Source organism: Petaurus breviceps, unplaced genomic scaffold, assembly GCF_028583685.1.
Source record: "Petaurus breviceps papuanus isolate PSGF00001 unplaced genomic scaffold, PetGlider_PUasm1.0 90424, whole genome shotgun sequence".
Taxonomy (NCBI): domain Eukaryota; kingdom Metazoa; phylum Chordata; class Mammalia; order Diprotodontia; family Petauridae; genus Petaurus; species Petaurus breviceps.
The window spans coordinates 1,014,769-1,025,743 of NW_027187247.1; the positions used below are offsets into that span (position 1 = coordinate 1,014,769).

Here is a 10,975-nt window from a genome sequence, read left to right on the forward strand (position 1 = left end):
CTGAGTTGCTTAACTCAGAGTTTGCTTAACCTTTTTTCTTGGTTATAGAGTGGGTTCCACTTGGGAATTGGCAGTTGGAAAATTATGATTTTAAAGAACAAAAAGCATCAATAAAATGTTTTTAATTGGTTTCTGACATTAGCTTCCTTTCACAGAGGTGAAAATTCTTCTGTGAAAATTCATTAGCTATTATTGTAAACTCTCCCAAAATGCAAATATGTATTCTAAGACTGAACTCTTCAGAGTGAGCATGTCTCCTTTCTCCAGCTATAACATGTAGTTCAGCAGAAAACTGTTAGATGTGGAATTGGGAAATACCAAGTTCAAATCCTGCTACCAACACTTAGTAACTGGGTGACGGTGGGCAAGTCACACAGCGCTCAGAGTCTGAGTTCTAGCATCTTTAAGATAGAGATAATAATACCTAATTAACAGGGCTATTGTGACCATCAAGTGAGATAATGATCTAAAATGCATTACAAACCTAAAAATGTTATATAAGTGACAGTGATGAAGAGGAATGCTTTGTCTTCTTAACTTCTCCTCTCACCAACTGTTGTCCCCAGTCCTACCATTCTAAGAGTTTCCTTGTCGCAGTCGTCAAGGAGGAGGGAAGATAAGATTCCTTTAGTGAATTATAAGCTCTATGAGGGCAGGCACCAAGTCTAATTTACCTTTATGTCTAGCACACTATTTCAGCAAACAGTCTAATTCAATGCCACAATCCTGGTCCCTATTCACATGGATAATCCACTAGCATAAACACAAATAATGACAATGTAAAAATTAGTTGCCATTTATAAGTATGTTAGTTGAATAAATGGATTTGGAGTCAAAGAAGAGGGGCAAAGTGCTTAGTCTTCCTTTTGGCGCTCATTTTCCACTCTGAGCCCATCTGACAGCTGGAGAAGCCAGGCACATGGTTAAGGATACTCTTTCTTTCCCCCTCATCTCCACTTCATAGCACTAATAATGATGATAATGACAAATTGCATTTGCATAATAAGCTTCTTACAAGAAGCTCATGCCACCCAGTGGAAATTCATCTCAGTAATTATTTAAAAAAATGTCTCGATGGTGTGAACCTGAAACAGGTGGGAGTATTTATATTCAGCAGAGCACAAAACCTGAGCACAGAGAGGCTAAGTGATTTGTATGAGGTCACACAGCCAGACTGAAGTGGAAGCAGACTGAAAAGTCAAGTCACTTGATTGACAGCATTATTCCTCCCTCTAACGCCCCTGCCTACTATGGTTACTCTAATGGAATTCTGTGGAGAAGCAAGGGGGCTTTTTGTTTGTTTTTATTATTTTTTTTTTAAATAAGGCCATGGAGATCACATAGGATCTATACTAGAGCAGTAACTAGAAAAATTTTCTGTGACTAAAAGAAATAGTTGAGGGAGAGGGTGATAACAGCAAAAGAGAGAATCCAACAGTAGATGCTGTGATTCCAGGAGAAGGAATGGCTTGTCCCCAAGAGAGTATAGCCTCGGTTCAGCTTCCAAAGGGGTTAGGAGGAAAGTGGTTCCAAGAGAGCAGTGCTGAGGGGATGAAATCTGTGAGAGAGGTAACCTGAGTACAAATCAATCAGCGAGTATTTATTTAGTATCTACTATGTGGCCCATAGTAGGAGCTTCATGGATGCTCATTTCATTCCTGCATTCCTACTTATGATCTTCCTAAACATGAGGAAGTTACATGGACTCTCTGATCTTCAGCTGTTATATGAAGGAGTTGAAGCCAATGACTTCTAAGGTCCCTTCAAAGTCTAAGGCTATGATCCTATCATCTGCAACCAAAACCAGTCAAGATGCATTACAAGATATTACCAAAAAAAAAAAGTCCCCATTGAAAAAGTGCCTATAGCTCCCCTTGGTTAACTACGCCAGGATTTACATTGCCTTCTTTTACCAACAACCTTTCCTTAAATCTGACTTAGACTCTTTCTGTCATTATTTCTCCTCACTTCTTACCATCCTGTCCCTTCTGAAGATGAGAAAAGCTCATTGGAGAATCCCATATTTCATACTGTTAGGGGCAGACACATTTCTGGTAGAGATACCAAGTACAGAAGCAGGCTCTTGTGGGGGCTTAATAAGAATGATTTGAGGATGTTTGTGACTCTCCAGAGGAGCAGAGAGCATTCATTTGCATTTACAAAGCATATTGAGAGTTCTGGCAGAAAGTTATGATGGAAGCACAATTAAATATGTATGACTGCTTCTGCTGTCAAATAGCATCACTGGGACCAAAGCAGGAAAGGGGCTCCTTAAGAGATGGGGATGCTGAACAACAGTGACACATGTTGGACTCTGACTAAAGCATTCTTTTGTGGCCTGGTCACTGACCCCTCCAAGCTTGTGATCAAAGGCACAATGTGTGGCACATAGTAAGTGCCACATAAAAATTTGTATCGCTATTCCTCCTAGGTAAGGGGCCAATCCAAGGCCAAATGGTGAAGTAGGCTGTTTATCTAAACTTTTCTACTGTGGTTAAGCAACATGGCACAAATGGATTGGGATTCATAAGACCTCGGTGCAAATCTCATCTCTGCTACTCTCTACCTTTCTGACCTTGAACAAGCCAGTTAATTTGTGGGACGCGGTTCATTCATCTGTAAAATAAGAAGTTGGACTAGGTGGTCTCTGAGGTCTCTTTCAGCTGTAAATTTGTGATCTATAACTTCTTCTTCCCCCAGGAACCCAGAACCTTCAAACTGGATATTTAATAAGACTCCAATTCTAATGGTGTCATAGGACCTCTCCTCCTCAATAATTCCTCATGCTCAAGACCTTTTCTGATCTTTCTCTCCTGACTAAATTCACCTTTCCTGTGCTCTGTTCCCTCAGAATCCTGCTAGGTACCTGCCTGTCTAATTTGATAAACTAGTTTGATCTTTTGTGTTAATAGATGATAACATCCTGATCAGTTACTCCTCACCAGAAATGTTTTCATTCTAGCAGAAGCCTGCAATGCCCTAACAGAAAAAAAAAAAAAAGATGAAAATTAAGGAATTTTGGGCACTGTAGTAGGATCAATGGAAAAGGAAATTTTTCAGTAGAAGAAATAGGCCTGGTGCCATCAAAAATACAAACATACCACACCCTTACATCTATGTAAACTGGGACAGCTAGGTGGCACAATGGATAGAGCACCAGGCTTGGAATCAGGAAGACTTGAGTTCAAATTTATCCTCAGACACTTAATAACTTTTGGACTCTAGGTAAGTCGCTTAACCCTCTTTGTGCTCAGCTCCTCATCTGTAAAATGAGCCGAAGGAAATGCAAACAACTCCAGTATCTTTGCCAAGAAAACCCCAAATGGGGTCACAAAGCGTCAGCAAAACTGAAACAACTAAACAATAAAAAATTAATAGGATAATAGATTTCGAGTTGAAATAGACCTTGAGAATCAGCCAATTCAGCCCCTTCCATTTCACAGATGACGAAAACAAGATTGAGAGAGGCTAAGTGACCTGGCCAGGGTTACTTAGCTGGTAAGTGTCTAGGCCAGGCTTTAAAGCCAGATTCCCCTGATTCTAGATTCAGGATGCGGTCCACTGTCCATCTGGCCTCCTCTTGGCTTCGAGAACCTGACCTGGAAGCCATGAGAGCTACTCTGTCACTTATGGGCTCTGTGACCCTGGGATGAGGAAATTACTTTTCTCATCTTTAAAATAGAGATAATGATATCTGTTGCTGTTATTGTTTGTCCTTCATTTCTGAAGAGGCCCACCAGCATCATGGGTGATGATTTGACTCACGCGTGAATGGGTCAGTTCCATTTAAGGGAAGCAGAGCTGCACAATCACCAGCCTCACTCTCTCTTCCTGCATCACTGAAGTCTAGTGGCGAAATAAAAATCAAGATCACTGGTGATGGCTTAGGATGCAGTGGATGACCCTGGTGTCTTTGATATCAGGCCTAGCTCTAAGCTCTCCACAGTACCTGCTTCAGCTGTCTTCATGGCCTTCAGTGGAACATATACTGGAGTTAAAATCAAAGGGATATGGGTTCAAATCCCAGTTCTGCCACTTACTAATTATGTAAAGTAACCATTGACAAGAAAGTTACATAGCTTGTAACCTTTCAGAGGCTCAGTGAAATGAGGGGTTTGGTTTTAGACAGGTACATTTAGGATCAAGTTATGGAAAAAGACTTCCTAACAATTGGAAACTTGTGCCTCACTACCTTTGTACTTTAAGAATTGCAGCCCATTCTTTCCAAGGACTTTGAATGGCTCTGTACGAGGAGAGAATATGTCCCTATTTGGGGGTGGTGGGGAAGAGGAGATTTATATTGTTAACTACTATTCTTGCTATACCTTCTCAGTAAATAGCCCTTTGTAAAATGTAATTGATGTCAACTGGTTGATGACTATTGAAGAGCATACTGGATGGGGGCTTGTGAGAAATAGTAATAGAAACCCTAACCCCTCAAGGTTAATCTTAGAACCCTGAGGAGAGCAGCAGGTATTGAATGCTCTCTGTAAAACATAGCCTGTTAGTCTAGTGGGATTTGGGAAAATCAACCCACAGTAAATATATAATAAAATGCCAAAAAAACATGAGAATGTATAACAATGCTTTTACTTTTCTTTAAAGTTATTCATAGGAAGGGGTATCTGTATATGCATCTAAGAGGTAATATGGTGATGAAGGTAATTTGGGGGAGAGGTACTAAGATTAGGAAACAATTCATGTATGCTAAAGCAAAAACTTCAGATCCCTTGGACTAAAAAAGATTAGAATGCCATTCAAAAAGCATTTATTAAGCATCTACTCTTTTCAGAGTGCTGTGTTAGACCCTGGAGGAGACAACATGTAGGCATGGCACTGCCTTTATCTTCACGGAGTTTACAATCTATTAGGGGACAAGGTATAGGTATAAACAGATTATTCTCTCTCTCTGTCTCTCTCTCTCTGTCTCTCTGTCTGTCTCTCTCTCTGTCTCTCTCTCTGTCTCTGTCTCTCTCTCTGTCTCTGTCTCTGTCTCTCTCTCTCTCTCTCTCTGTCTCTCTCTCTCTCTCTCTCTCTCTCTCTCTCTCTCTCTCTCTCTCTCTCTCTCTCTGTCTCTCTCTCTCTCTCTCTCTGTCTTTCTCCATCTCTGTCTGTCTCTATTGCAATTGAGTCTCTATCACTTTTACACAAAGCAAGTGAGTGTGTATTGTCAACCTTTTAAAAGTTTGGTTAAAGGAGACAAACAAATAGTAACATACAGTTACAGCATTTTCCCTTAGGACCACAAGGAGTTAGAAGTTAATTTCTAACTGATTAACAAGAGAATGAAAAGGTTTAAATACATTTTAGAGCCAGCCCAATTCAGGGTAAAATTTATAATTACAAGGAATTGACGAGGTGTCAACCTAGAACATCTGTGTTTTCTTTATCACTAACATGCCATAAACTAATACATTCCGCACAAAATATTTAGATAAGAAAAGGTCCCATTTTTCAAGATAGTATCTTAGGTTCAGGGTCTTATTTTTAGAAGAAAGCATGCTCCCAAATTAGCCCTGTCTGGGGGAAGAGATGTTCTCTGAGTTTACTAGGAGAACAAAGAAGTTGTTGGGTCCATTTGGCTTCTCCCTCAAGGAGTATGTCCCAAGATAAGGGGAAATCCCACTTTCAACCTTATCTGGTCTCTGGAGTTGCTGACACAGAAAAAGACATTTTTAAAGTAAAGTAAAGCAGTCTATTTGATTAATTTAGACTTTGATCAAAAATATGATACTAATGATTATCAGTATATGGGTGGGGAATGGGAGAGAGAAGCGAAGCATCTATTTCCCTACCAGGCATAAATTGCCTGTGTATCACAGCCTGCCTAGTTGGCTTGGTATGGTGGATAACTGACTCTTCAAGCAAAATCCCTTTTCTCCCTTCCTCTTATCATATTCAGTCCCATCATTTTTTAAGTGACTATGGGCACTTTTCAGTTGTACTCACCCTTACGGTCAGAGGGCTGGGAGGTGTGTTACAGACATGACAAGTAAATTAGAGAGTGACCAAATAAAGTGCTCTGTGAGGCCTGAGCAAGGGGAGACCATTGATGATTTATCCCCTTCAGGGAGTGGCAGGAAGGGTTGGGTGAAGGGACCAAAGACAAAGAATTGGAAAACATGAGTGTACCCAACATGAACAGAAAAGGCCATGCTTACAATATATGAGGTCCAAGAGGGGTTTTTTTTTAAATACATTTGGATGATTTGCTTTCTAAGTTTTTCTGGTATATTGTTGCCATTTTCTTTTCCCATGTTCCTCTTATATCCTTAAATATATATGTACATGTATATGTATGTACACATGCACATGCGTGTATGTTCAAACATATGTACATGTGTGGTGTGTTCGTACACATGTATGTATGTGTATATGTTCATACATACATATGTATTCACTTGTAGATTTGCTCTGAACAATAAGAGAAGGGACTGCTGAATAACAACAACTAAATGTCCTCAGATGACCTGCCTAGTCTGGGAAGACTTCCCAGTAGAGATGGGATTTTGGAAGGTAATCTGAATGGCTTTCTACAGAGCCAAAATGGAGAGAGAATAGAAAAAGAGAGGGGTGGGGTAGAGAAGAGCAGGAGAGGAAAAAGAAAAAATGGAGACCAGAGGCAGCAAGAGAGAGAAAGGGGGGAAGGAGAAAAGGAACAGGAAAGAAACACATATATTAGGCTCCTACCGTGTGTCAATGTGTTGGGCACTGTGCTAAGCCCTTTACAAAGAAAGGGGGAAGGAAGGAAGAAGGAGAGAAAAAGGTTGAAAGCTTTGGAGGATAGGGAGTGGGATACTTTCCCACACATATGGAGAGTGAGAAAGTAAGAGGGGGTAGTGAGAAAAAAGGCATTGGGCCTAAAGCAGTGAGAGGCAATGAGAGATCTCCAGCAATTTTGTTCTAATGGCACAAGAGGAGGTACGAGGAGATGATATAAGTAAAGTTGAATTAGCAAAGGGAAATGATAATAGATTTCTAAATAAAATACACACACACACAGAAGTTGGAGATTCCAATTTCCCATGTGAATTCCTCAATTTGAAAACAGGTTGTAGAGAATTTTGTGTATAGGACAACATCTCCCTGGGGCTCAAGAGGCTGCAGAAGTCCAGGTCTGTGGGTCTTATATTACTGCGTGGCAGCTGGTCGCTTGGATCAGCCATCGGGTGGCCCATTTTTTTTTCCTGGATTGGCACCTTTTGAATGTATTGACATTTGGTATAAATTAGTTACCCATCACAGTGAAAGCCAGATAAATAAACCCTACTCCTTACAGTCGTGTCTTTCGTTTTGGACAGAAATAAGACATCCAACCACAAATATTTTCAACGTCCCCTTCTCATCAGAACAATCACAACAAGAAGAATAACATATACAGACAGATGGAAGAACATCTTCTAGGTTCTCTTCATTCATTGACTTATTTGTTTTTTGATAAGGCAGACACACAGCTTTCTGCTAAATGAGAAAAGAAATGTATCATATTTGTCTACTCTGTCTTCTTTCTCTTCTGTCCACCTTTTATAGATTTTTTTTCCCCTAGAGATTTTACTTGTCTCTTTTCAAGGTTCCTTTTTGCCTACCGTGTAATCCTCTCAATTCTCAGGAACTTCAAACCACTACCATAATCCTGTATTTCAAGAATTTGCTGCTATGCCACTGTGACCTAAGCTAAGAAACTGAAGTAGACAAAGATTTGGGTGTCGAATTTAGTTATCACCTGGATTTTGTTAGCTACCATATTCTGAGCTGCTTACTGGATGTTTCTACTTGCATGCCTCACGACCACCTCAAAGTCAACAAATTTGAGGGGCAGTATAGTATAGGGGTAGGAACACTGAAGTGGCACTGTAAATAAAACTTTGGCTTTGGAATCAGGAAGAGTCATCTTCATGAGTTCAGATCTGGCTTCTTGCTAGCTGTATGACCCTGGACAGATCACTTAACCCCATTGCCTCACTAAACAAACAAAAAGCTGCCCTTTCCAAGAAGCTTTTCTTGATTCTCCAGTTGATATTTATTTTCCCCACTTCAGCCCCCTTCACTTAAGATATTGTTTTATAACACTTTAAAACACTTGTAAGATGCTTTAATTATTCAGTCATGTCAGACTCTACATGACTTTTTTCCATAGTATTTTCTTGGCAAAGATACTGGAATGGTTTGTCATTTCCTTCCCCAGCGTGCCCCATTTTACAGATGAGAAACTGAAGCAAATAGTGATTAAGTGACTTGCCCAGGGTCACACAGCTAGTAAGTGTCCAAGGCCACATTTAAACTCAGGTTTTCCTGATTCCAAGCCTGGTGCTTTATCCATTGTACTACCTAGCTGCCCTCTTCTTCCTTGACTACAGTTTATACTCTCTGAAAGCAGGGACTGTGTCTTATCTAAATTTTGTTTTGACAGTGTCTAGGATAGCACTCTGCATTCAGTATGCACTTAATAAATGCTTCTTGAATGAATGAATGAGCAAGTGAATGTTGCTCCTCTGTCTGGAATATAATTGATCATCCTTCCTTTCCATCTATCAAAAGATGACCCATCCTTCAAGGCTTATGTCACCCCACCCCAAAGTGATTGATCCCTTTTCACAATCCTTAAAGAACCTACTATCCATGCCATTTATCACTTTTTATGTATTATCTTATTTGTTACCTTTATATGTTTAATAGTCCTTGTATCCACATATAGACTGTAAATACCTTGTGGGTAGGGACCCTGTCTTATACTTTATTTCATTCCTATACTAGTAGATAGCACAGGGGCTGGCACACAGTAGGTATTGGATACATGTTGATCCATCAATGGATTAATTATTATATATATTTTTGAAACAGAATGAGTAAAAGAAAGAGGCCCCTATGAGGAGGATGAGACATCCCATCCCATCTGTTGAATGAATGAGTAAAAGAACAAGTCAATGAATGGTTCTGAACAATGAATTTAAATAACGTAAACCCAAACTGTGAAAATTGCTTTTTTAAAAATATAATACAGATCAATGTAGTATTTTTCCCTTTTCTCTTTCCTTTTCTTATCTTCCTAGGGGCAATCCATTATCTTAAGTGGAGGAGAAAACATCAGTATAGCTCTAACTTTATAGATCCCCATTCTTAGTGTGAAACTAAATACTAAACAGCTTGCAAAAGAACTGGTTTTGGTAACTTAACTAGTTGCCTGTGGGAAACCTGGCATGACTCCCCCCCCAACCCATTTCCAATTCAGTTTCACTTGTTGAGGGGGTGGGATTTGAACTTGAACTCAATTTATATGAAGTCAGGTTCATTATAAGGTATGATGTAAACACAAGTTGCTAATTAATAGCAAGCGAGGGCCTGGGGGGAAATTCGAAGATACTACTAAACTAATAATCATAGCTGTCATTTTTACAGTCCTTTAAAGCTTGCAAAGCACTCTACACATATAATCTCACTTGATGCTCACAATAGTCCTGGGAGGTAGGTGCCATTATTATCCCCATTTTACAGATGAGGAAACTGAAACAAATAGAAGTTGAATAACTTACAAAGCTAGGATCTGATTCTGGATTTAAATTTAATGGAGTTAACTAGCCTGGTGCTATGGAAAGAGTGTTGAATTTGGCATCAAGAGGACCTGGGTGTGAATGCCAGCTCTGGAATTTACTACCTGTGTGAGTTTGGGCAGCTCACTTCACATCTGTAAAATGAGGGGTTTGGACTTTGAGCTCCCTGCTAGCTATGGCATCCTAAATTCTCCAGTTTAGCTTGATCAGACCAGTGGTTAAGCATTTCTTATTGTCTCTTATCTTTCAAGTTTTTAAAAAATTATTAATATATGTGTATATACTAATAAATTATATTATTGCTAATTACTATATTATGCTAGTAATTATACAACATAGTAATTAGTATAAATTATTAATATAGTATATAATATGGTATGTATATGTACATACACATGTTTATATATACATATGTGTGTGTTGAAGAAAGCTTCTTACAAGAAAGGAAGGAAAGAAGGAAGGAAGGAAGGAAGGAAGGAAGGAAGGAAGGAAGGAAGGAAGGAAGGAAGGAAGGAAGGAAGGAAGGAAGGAAGGAAGAAAGGAAGGAAGAAGGGAGGAAAGGAAGAAGGAAGGAAGGAAGGAGGAAGGGGGAGGGAAAGAAGAAGGACAGGGGGAGGAAAGAAAGGAGGAAAGGAGGAAGGAAAGAGGGAGGGAGAAAATAAATGTTAATTAAGCACCCATTATATGCCAGGCACTGGATAAGTGCTTTATAAGTATTATTTCATTTAATCTTCATAGCATCCTTAAAAGGTAGATGCTATTATTATCCCCCTTTTATAGTTGAAACTGAGACAGACAGCAATTAAGTGACTTGCTCAAGGTCACAATTATGAGGCCAGATTTGAATTCAGGTCTTCCTGACTCCAAGCTCAACACTCTATCCACTATGTCACTTTGCTGTCTAAAGACCTATGGACTATGAAGGCAAAATTAATCTGCTTGGTCCTAATTTATCAGAAATTTGTTCTTTAGGCCATGAGTTCACTATTAGTCACTACTGCCACAGACTACATGGCAGTTTAGGTAGAGAATAGGAAATAACAAAGAAAGCTACTGATGCCTTACAGGGTCCTGAAAGATGATTAAGAGAGGGCTATTGCTGTTGTTTGTTCTTTGTTCTCAGAGACAACCAATGACATCAGGAGAGTATTGACTTAAAAGTGAATTGGATTTAAGTGAGGCAGGGCTGTGCAAAATCATCAGCCTCACTGCCCCCTACAGACTCATTTGGTGTCCAGTGGCAAGACATAGGTCAGGATGTTTTACTTTATGCATTAAAAAGACATTTTTTCTAAGAAGGGGTTCATAGGCTTTACCAGACTGTCCAAGGGGTCTGTCTGTCTGTCTGTCTGTCTGTCTGTCTGTCTGTCTGTCTGTCTGTCTCTCTCTCTCTCTCTCTCTCTCTCTCTCTCTCTCTCTCTCTCTCT

General features: G+C 39.6%; 1 protein-coding gene and 1 long non-coding RNA gene across 6 annotated transcripts in view; one reads left to right on the forward strand and one right to left on the reverse strand.

Moving 5' to 3' along the window:
* The window catches only part of EPHB1 (EPH receptor B1), a 763,406-nt gene that overhangs the window by 526,259 nt on the left and 226,172 nt on the right, over positions 1–10,975 (reverse strand). The gene's annotated exons all lie outside the window — the stretch shown is intronic.
* LOC138177507 (uncharacterized) overlaps positions 1–10,975 on the forward strand; it is a 133,569-nt gene that overhangs the window by 21,697 nt on the left and 100,897 nt on the right. The gene's annotated exons all lie outside the window — the stretch shown is intronic.